Source organism: Amblyomma mixtum, chromosome 5 (assembly GCF_055824585.1).
Source record: "Amblyomma mixtum isolate Tamu chromosome 5, ASM5582458v1, whole genome shotgun sequence".
Classification (NCBI taxonomy): domain Eukaryota; kingdom Metazoa; phylum Arthropoda; class Arachnida; order Ixodida; family Ixodidae; genus Amblyomma; species Amblyomma mixtum.
In genome coordinates, this window is record NC_143016.1 from 114,441,283 (window position 1) to 114,451,053 (window position 9,771).

Here is a 9,771-nt window from a genome sequence, read left to right on the forward strand (position 1 = left end):
AGAGACCCTCCAAAGGCACCCCCATCGTCAAGAGACTAGCGGCCAGGCTGGATGCCATCGTCAATAGAGGGACCACCATATACCTCTGCTGGGTCCCAGGCCATGCTGGAATACCTGGCAACGAGGCAGCTGATGCCCTGGCAAAGGAAGCACACAACCCCTCCACTCCACTCTCAACATCGTTGTGTCCCCTGGACCTGGCCAGGTCAATCACCGACCGCCACCTGCTCCTTGACCACCCCGACCCCAGGGTCGCTGAGGGTCACCCGCCACGGCCACTCCCTTCTTCGGGTCTCACCGTCCAAGAGAGGAGGCTCCTCCTGAAACTTCGTGTGGGCTGCGCCAGCACGGGCTCCAGACTTCACCGCCTCGGCCTCACCCCTTCTCCAGCCTGCAGCTACTGCAACAGCCCTATGGAGTCCCTGGAGCATCTTCTTTGCGAGTGCTCGGCCTTCTCAGCTCACAGAAACAAATTGGCTGCAGGCTTCCGCCTTCTGGGTCTACCCTCCTCCTCGCAGGAAGATCTCCTTTTCCCTGGAGGATACCACCCCATCAAAGCCTTCCAGCTCCTCCTGACCTTCTTGGAGGAGACAGGTCTCCACGGTCGTTTCCAGGCCTAAGGAGCACAGCGAGTGTCATACGACACACTATGCGGCGGCGCGCTCCTCTTCTATCCTCTCTTTTCTCCCCCTCCCCCCTACCACTATCGGCACGCTGGCAATGGGCGTGGTGGTCTGCCACCAGTATATAGGCTCGTGCCCTCCCCCCTTTCCCTCTTCAATCCACTCACTCACTCACTCACTCACTCACTCGCTCACTCACTCACTCACTCACTCACTCACTCACTCACTCACTCACTCACTCACTCACTCACTCACTCACTCACTCACTCACTCACTCACTCACTCACTCACTCACTCACTCACTCACTCACTCACTCACTCACTTGGGCAGCAGCTACAACTACCGGAGTGACCGAGTGACCGGCCCACCGTGAGTCGAGTGCTGCTCACGAGTGGAGTCGGGTGGTGTGACGTGCTGGTGTCTCGCTGATCGTCGCTGTGCGAGAACAGTCGCGTTGTGTAGCTCTCGGCCCCCGTGCCGATGTTGAACTATATTATGCCCTGTACATAATGTATAAACCATTTTCTTAGTCTTACCGACGCCTGACTCGGAGTCTTCGGTACCGCTAAGAGGGCTGGCAACGCTCAGTCACGAAACGGGTGGCGAGCGCAACGGGACCAACTCTATGGCACAACATTGGTGGCAGCGTTGGGATGCCCCTAAGTCACAACATTGGTGGCAGCGGTGGGATGCCCAAAGTCACAACATTGGATGGCAGCTATGGGATCGAGCGGCATCAGCTACCTCGGCGCGGTGAGTGCCTGAAGTTTTCCTCAAACGCCAGACTTTCTCCGACACAGGTTATAGTAGCTCAGGGAAAGCTTTGGTGTAGCATTGTGTTAACCTTGTGTGTTTCAAGCCTAGGAAGAGTGTTTTGAAAACCAAGGGATGCTGAAGGGGAAAATAAGGCAGTGTGTGAAATGCTTGCGCGTGGCTAACTAGTAGTGATATAGTAGTGTGCGGCAAGTATTTTCTAAAAGGGCAAACAGCAAGAGGCCATTGTGAACGATGGAGGGTTACAAGGTCAAAGAACTTCTCCAAATTTGTGAGGAGTTAGGCATTGATTTGGGCCCAGCAAAAAGAAAGAATGCGATCCTTGAGGTCATGAGAACCGAGAACGTGACGGCTGAGGAAGCCGAAGAGGCCTGGGCTGATGTCATTGAACGGCGTGAGCGCGAGGAAAAGAGGGAGAAGGAACGTCGCGAGGAGGAAAGGGAAGAAGAGGAGAGGCGGGAGCGCCAGGCGCTTAGAGAGCACGAGGTAAGAATGATGGAGCTGGAGCTCCTCGAAACCTCGCCAGCGCCTATTCTTGCTTCTACGACAGTTCTCTCTAACGGTCCAAGAATAAGCGACCAACTGCCGCCCATAGTCGTCGGCGAGGATATGGATAGATACCTCGAGAAATTTGAGCTTGTCTGCGAGGGTAATCACATTGAGGCTCTAATCTGCGGCCCAGAGCCTGGCTGTGAGTCACATGACGGTGACGCTGAAGCGCCAAGCCAGAGCGCGGCGTTCGTTGTAAAGTGCGATGCTACAGAGATTACCGTTGCGATCCTGAAAGATGAAGGCGTAGCGCCAAGATGTAGACCACAGGAGAGCGAGCAGCTGTTCTCTGCGGAAATTGAGACAGGTCGCTCTGAGTTCGCGACGGGCAGTGGCGCACCGATAGCGCCAACTGAGAGTTCGATCGTAGGCGAGGAATGCTGTTCAGAGCTGCGTCGAGACAAAGATCAGCTTAGTGAAGGTCAAACTCCAGCGTCTTGTGATAGACTGCTTAAAACGAGCTATTGTGCTCAAAGGAAATAGCACCGAACGGTTCGTCAGGTGAACCGTCGCCTGGCACTGCTAGAAAAGCGCAGGTTTTGTGGCTGCGCGAGCAAAGTCTTGCTCGGGACGAGAGCATGAATTCTTCAAGACCAGATTTTGCTGGTCAGACGAAGGCTGGTAGCTTAAAGGATGAGGGCACCGAAATAACCGGAGAATCGCACAACAGATCCGCTAGAGCAGTTCCCAAAAAGCGGCGGCGTAGAAGAAAAACCAATGTGAATGGTTGCGCTAAAAAGGAAAAAGTGCGGAAGAAGCTTGTACGATCGAGGGCCGGCAATGTGCGTAAGAGCCCGAAATTGTCACCTTGGAGCCCAAGAGTTCGCAGGCGTCGCGTAAAAGGAAAGCCGACTCACCAGGCGCAGCCTAGTCTAAAGCGTACTACGCCGCTGTGGAAGAACCGCAGAGGTGGTGGTAGTGGTTTATTTAAAAAATAAAAAGTGAAGCAAAAGAGTGTTGCCGGCCGCGGCAATTGCTATCTAATATCTTAAGCACCGGAGCTGCAGCCGGCGGAAACGAAAGGGAAAGGAAGAGGATAGTGAGGAGTATAGAGGGGAGCGACAGCGAGAAAGGACAGGGTAGAGCTTTGTACACTATTTACAAAATACAAAAGTAATCAAGTTCGCGCCGCTCGCGCGCTAATGTCCAAGCATTGTCCGAAAATAAGTGCGCGCGAGCGGCCACTGCGCACAATCACTTACCCAAGAAGTAAACTGTATGTACATAGCCGCGCGCACGTAGCGTCCTGTCTCGAGAACCGCAGAGGAATTCCTAGGATTCGGGACGGGCGTGATGGACTCCAGAGAAGGGTGCGCGGTCGCCACACAAAAGAGCGCCACAGTGCACGCGCTAGTCAGAAAGGGAAACGACATGACTGGGACCGAGAAAGGAGGAAGCGCCCCTCTCGCTTTCGGCGTTCCAAGCGCTGCCTAGGCTTTGGACGCATGTCGCGGAGAGGCGTGACTAATCAGCCCCTCAGCTTCTGTGAAGCGTCGGCTGGTCGAGGGGCCGTCCGACCCCGACCGCGCAGGGCGCGGTTGAAGTTTGTGGATTCTAAGAATACATCTTTCTTGTATTTAGTGTTTGTTTTTTTGGTAATTCACTCAGATGTAAAAGGAAAGATGGAGGCAAACCAAAATTTGAGCTTCGGACTTAGAAATGGGCCGTATTGTTTCTCTAGCCTAATGGGCAGAGTGCTTCATGGTTTGGGCGAGTTTGCATTGCCATACCTCGACGATGTTGCCATCTTTTCGGACACTTGGGAAGAACATCTCGAGCACTTGCGAGTCGTATTGTGCAGGTTGAAAGAGGCAGGCCTTACTGTGAAACCAGCTAAATGTCACCTAGGTTACAGTGAAGTGACTTATTTGGGCCATGTGGTGGGGCGCGGCCGGCGTAGACCTTCCGACATCAAGGTAGCCGTTATTGTAAACTATCCCCAGCCAACCAGTTTAGCTGGATATTACCAACACTATGTGAGAGACTACTCTGACCTTGCCAACCCGCTGACAGACGCGCTTCGAAAATCAAAGCCCGTTAAGGTGACGTGGGACTCGAAGAAAGAGAATGCGTTCCAAATATTGAAACAAGCCTTGAGCCATAAGCCGGTTCTAACGGCACCAGACTTTCCGAAAGGTTTCATCTTTGAATGTTACGCGAGCGATCGCGGAATGGGAGCGGTGCTATGCCAAGAAGATGCTAGTGGTCATGAACGACCAATTTTGTATTTGAGTTGCAAACTAAGTTATAGGGAAGAGGCAGAGGAGAGAGAGTGCGCCTTCCTTGTGTGGGCAGTTTAGAAACTGGCTTGTTGTGTCTCCGGTACTGAGTTTGTTGTGGAAACGGACCATTTCCCTCTAGCCTGGTTAAGTAACATTTAGTCTAAAAGCGGTCGTTTGCTGAGGTGGAGCATGACCCTCCAGCAGCATAATCTCGTTGTCCGCTATAAGGGAAGGTTGAACGCGAACGCCGATGCTCTAAATCGTGCATTTTAGGCCTCGCTTCTTTCAGTGACCTCCTCGTTACTTACCTTCTCTCACTTTGCGACAAACTATCATGTTCAAAGGAAGAAAGGGGCAAAAATGAATGACCTCATTTGCTTCCTCAGTAGTGTGTTTTCGGTCCAAATGATTTCAAGGGGACCAAGATGATTTTCATTATTATTGCTGATTATTAAGTTCTCCTGCTATTTTGGTGTGTGGATACTTTGTAAAATGGTTGTTTGAACCTTGTGTACCAGATCGTACGCATGCCTCTTGTTGCAGCGGGAAAAAAATGGGGACAGCAATTTAGTTACGTTGATTTGGATTATGGCTTTGTCTGGTGTTTGACGGGAGGCAGAGGGCACTTGCTCGTGTTGGGTGTTGCCTTTTGCCGGTCGGTTTTGTAGTCTGCAGAACGACCAACCATGACCAGTGGCGAGAAGCAAAGGGAATCGGAACGACCTCAGCGAAGCTGGTGGTCGAGGTGCCTTGGCGACAACGAGGTGAACAGAGCTCCTGGCCTGCGAGTGGGACCTGGTGCTCGTGAAGTTACCTGGACGTGAACTTGGAAGAAGAGCCTAACGAAGATGCGCGCCTGGCATCCGAGCCACGTGGAAGCAGCTCGTCTTCCCGGCGCCTTATCTGATGGCGGGGGTGCTGTTATGCCGGGAAACCCACCCAGATTCCAAATCTGCAGGCCGCAAACTTTCTCCTGCGAACGTCCCTTTGACAAGCCCTGGTGCTGCGCCGCAAGGCAACGTGCCCTAACGCTCCCTTGACAAGCCACGATGCTGCGCCGTAAGTCAGCAGGGTCTTAAGGAGAAGCATCGGCGAGCAGCGTGCCTGGACACGTCGCTGGGTGCCAGACTACGAGGCGCCCGTTTCCCTTTCCCCAGGGTGTCACAGCGCGCGGCAAAATTTGAAGCGGGTGGCTGGCGCGGCGGTCGCTGGTTGGTCCTTTCGGGCTGCCGTCGAGTGCTGCCTTTGGATTGGCCAGTTCTGAGGGGCCGCCGTTCCTCAGGCTATATAAGCCCCACCGCTGTCGCTTGGGCAGCAGCTACAACTACCGGAGTGACCGAGTGACCGGCCCACCGTGAGTCGAGTGCTGCTCACGAGTGGAGTCGGGTGGTGTGACGTGCTGGTGTCTCGCTGATCGTCGCTGTGCGAGAACAGTCGCGTTGTGTAGCTCTCGGCCCCCGTGCCGATGTTGAACTATATTATGCCCTGTACATAATGTATAAACCATTTTCTTAGTCTTACCGACGCCTGACTCGGAGTCTTCGCTACCGCTAAGAGAGCTGGCAACGCTCAGTCACGAAACGGGTGGCGAGCGCAACGGGACCAACTCTATGGCACAACAACGGGGGACATGTTGGTCAGGAAGGGGAGGGTACGAAGACTGGGAGCGGAGGTGGGAATAGGAGAGGTAAACGGGGAGATTGGAATGGGCGAGATACCCGCTTGAGTCAATAACCACTGACCCTGACGGGTAAGGGAAAGCCGGGCAAGCTGCGAGTCACGATGGAGACTGAGAAGAGAACGAAGAGGATGGAGGAGGCCTGTGGCAGAGATCTTAGGGGTAGAGGTAGTGATAGGGAGGTTGAGAGCTCTTCCTTGTAGAGGCCCACAAGGGCAGTCTCGAGAGCGTTAAGTTGAGTCTGAGATATACGTATCGAAAGCTAAGTCGCCGTCTATACTGCCGCCTCAACTGTGCTTGCGGCGCACGCGAGCTCCCCTTTCCAATCCTCCGACATGTTATCAGGCATGCGACACAGCTGGCGAAGAGAGCGGAGGCGAGCACAACGACGAGGCAAACTGTGTGACGTTTCACCAAATGGCGGCGGCGGCTCCGCGGCGAGACGCGCGATGTGACGTCATGCCAGATGCGGCGGTTGCTAGGGAACGGCTCAAGGTTGGTCTCTGTGCCTCCTCGGAGCATGGCCACAGCGAAATCGCCAGTTCGTGGCCAATGCAGCTTTCGCTACAAAACCTAACAGAAACTCTAAGGCTTATCACACATAATTATAGAGTAATTATTAATTGAACGCTGATACTTTCTTCTCTTTCATATTGAGCATGGCGGGTGCAGGCTCCTCTCAATCGACTTTTGTTTACAGTGGGCATGCGTCTTAGAGTAGACACAATGACAGGAGCGAAGAAAAGGAGAAAAATGGCGGAAGGAACTGAGCCATAACTCCTGTGGCGCAGCGCGAAAGCACGTGGCAACCTTAGCCATTTTATGATCAAGGTGATAGTAAAAATCTCTGGGGGGGGGGGGGGGGGGGGGTATTGGTAAATACCCCTGTCCTGTGCGTATACATTGGATCCGCGGGCATGCCCAGGATCCGCATAATATTCAAGTGGATGCAATGACACACCCTGACACATCCGATATCCCGCCACCTTCCCCTCTTCCCTCAGATCTGTTCCTGTCCCATGTTTCCGTGAAACAGGCTTTGCGTCAACGAACACGCGCTCTAATTCCTCCGTGTTCATACCCTCTCCCCCGGAGTCTCACTCGGGAGGAGGAGGTATCTGTGCGCCGGATTCGGGCAGGAGCGGCTCAGACTCCTTCTGTGCGTACCCGTGGCGTGACAAACGTTACAAAGTGAATAACAAGTGTCCCCATTGTGGTGCTGCGCCCGACCAGTGTGACGAAAAACACTTGCTGTGGACTTGCCCGGCTACAGCTTCCGTGAGACGACGCTTCCTAAGAAAGGTTGGCCTGCGATGGGACATTGCAGACGACCATCGCAAGTGGACTCAAGATAATCGCTTTATCACGAACTTCTGCCGCTTTTTAAGCGAGGCTTGTTGGCACTCCTTGTTATAACTTCCTTTCCCTTTTTCATTATGCCTAATGGCAAACAGCTCGAATAAAAAAAAAATCTCTGCGAGGAGCTGACGTTCCTGCCAGACTTTCATAACAGTTGTGAACGAGTTTTTTTTTGCCATTTCGCTTTGTTTCTGTCGCTACTGTATACGAACGCAAAATATAGATATAAACGTCTTGACGCGACAACTAACAATCTAAACTGCAGTAAACATATAAGTAACGTATGGGTATGCGGTTTTCGTAAACTTTTTGTCCTCAATAACAAACTGAAGAATGTTCCTACAGACCTTAAATTTTAGCCTATTCATTATTAATCAGACCCAAGTTAGAATACGCTTGCGTCGTAAGAGACCCATTTACTAAAGCTAACATTCAAGCGCTTGAAATGATTCAGCGCGAGGCCATTCGATTCACCTTTTCAAAATATCGGTCAATCGACTGATCAACTGCCATATTGCAAGAACACTGGATTCAAACATTAGAAGTAAGAACAAAAATTCTCAAATTGCAATAAAATTTCGTTTCGTACTTAAACTTAAGAAGTTTTCAATGTGCCCTCATCCCTATCTTAAGCCACCTTCCCTTCGCAGTTATCAAGACACCACTTCTATGATTCACTAACTTCATTCACCACCGGAACTAAGCTATTTAAATACTCCTTCTTCCCTTGCACCGTAACTGAATGTAATGCTTTACCGTTGGCAGCGCTACGTGACACGGACTGCATCAAAAAATAGAAGATTGACGCCATCAAGTTTTCGGCTTTGTGTTTCAAATTTTTTTCAGCATTTTTAAAAAATTTGTATTGCATGCTATCATTCCTACTGCTAGGGCCAAAAATGGCCTGCAGTGTTCTGTAAATAAAGAAATAAAATAAGTAAACCTGCTCGTTCCGAATAAGAGTCAGGCCAGAGTAGGTCCTTGTGTGCTTCCCCAGCACATTCACTGGTTTACCAACTAGCCCGAAGGACCTCTCAAGACCACCACGATGTTTATCTCCAGCTCGTTCGAAATGTGGCCGCCACGGTGGCTCAGTAATTATGGCGCTCAGTGTGCGTAATCCCGGCCGGGGCGGTAGAATTTCGATGGAGGCGAAATGCACGAGGCCCATGTGCTGTGCGATGTCAGTTTACGTTAAAGAACCCCTGGTGATCGAAATTATCCGGAGCTCTCCACTACGGCGTCCCTCATAGCCTGAGTCACTTTGGGACGTTCAATTCCATTGAACAGAACTAAACCAATTGTTACAGATCGATGGGTGAGGGGTGGCTCCATGAGTGCTAGGCATAGTGCCTTGCCCAGGCCTTCATTTGGACAGAGTTCTTATTCTGGCTCACTGAAACGGTGAAGTGGCAGTTCAGCTCTAGAGTGACACACGTGCTGTCAACCAATTCAAGTGTCTGTCTACACAGTCAAAAGAGCAGAAATTGATATGCTTTCCTTTGCAAGGAGCAGCTAATAAGAGCAAATTATGGCAAGAAGCAGATTTGCCGCGCTAGCTGAAGGAAAGCGTGTGGGGTTTACACCGAAAAGCAGCAAGCTCGGCATCCACGGACCTGTGTGGCAAGAATTTCACGCGCGATTTGTGCCAGTCTGTGCCATTCCCGATGGCGCTGCTTTGTTTTTTTTTTTTTTGCCACCGTCGAGGGGATTAGCGCTCTTCGCATTAGGACGCCTAGCCACGTAGCTTGGCATCACGAGGGAGGAGTGTTGCGAGGTACGAAAAGGAGGAACGGAGGAAGTTGCACGTCGTTCGGGCACGCCGCAGTGAAAGTGTGAAGTACGGAGCGTGTAATGTCTGCTACGTGATATTCAACACCGATGACGCCGCGGGCGCAAAGTGCGCGCGCTCATCGACCAGACGCTAAGATGCTTTAACCTGATAAAAACGGACTTCCTATGGAGTCAGGTAGAGTAAAAAAAATAAGTAAAAAGGAATGAAGCCATGTTCCTATGAGACGTAGTCTTCTGCAACCAACTAATTTTCAAAAGTTGCGGATCGAATTAATTGGACCATTTACGTGAAGTATCGTTAGCGGGAGACCTAGCTTCTACCAAGATGCTGTAGAGGAAACAAAAAAGCGAATGTAACTTAGTGCCGTTAGTGAGGATAGATTCTTCTTCACTGGCTTTGCTATTGATATTGAATGATGTAGTCAGCATGCGCGGATGCGTGGAAAAGTGCTAACTAAACAAAAAATAACATAAAAGAATAAAAGGAACAGTAAAAAGTTCTGTGCAAACTAAGGAACGGCAGAAATTTCTTGATGTGATCTGATGTATCCAGAAAACATATTTTGTTGCGAAAGCAACACTACGCGAGTCGCCGAGCCATTTCGTGGAACTGACGAAAGGCCATACTGCGCATGCGCGAGGAGCAGTGACGTCACACGGCGCACAGCTGGCGCGCCGCCGCTGTCGCTGGGCGGGTGACTCAGAGGTGCCGCCGCCGCGCTCGCCAGTTGCGCATGCGCAGTAGCGGCGCACGACTAGCGTGCCCGGGCC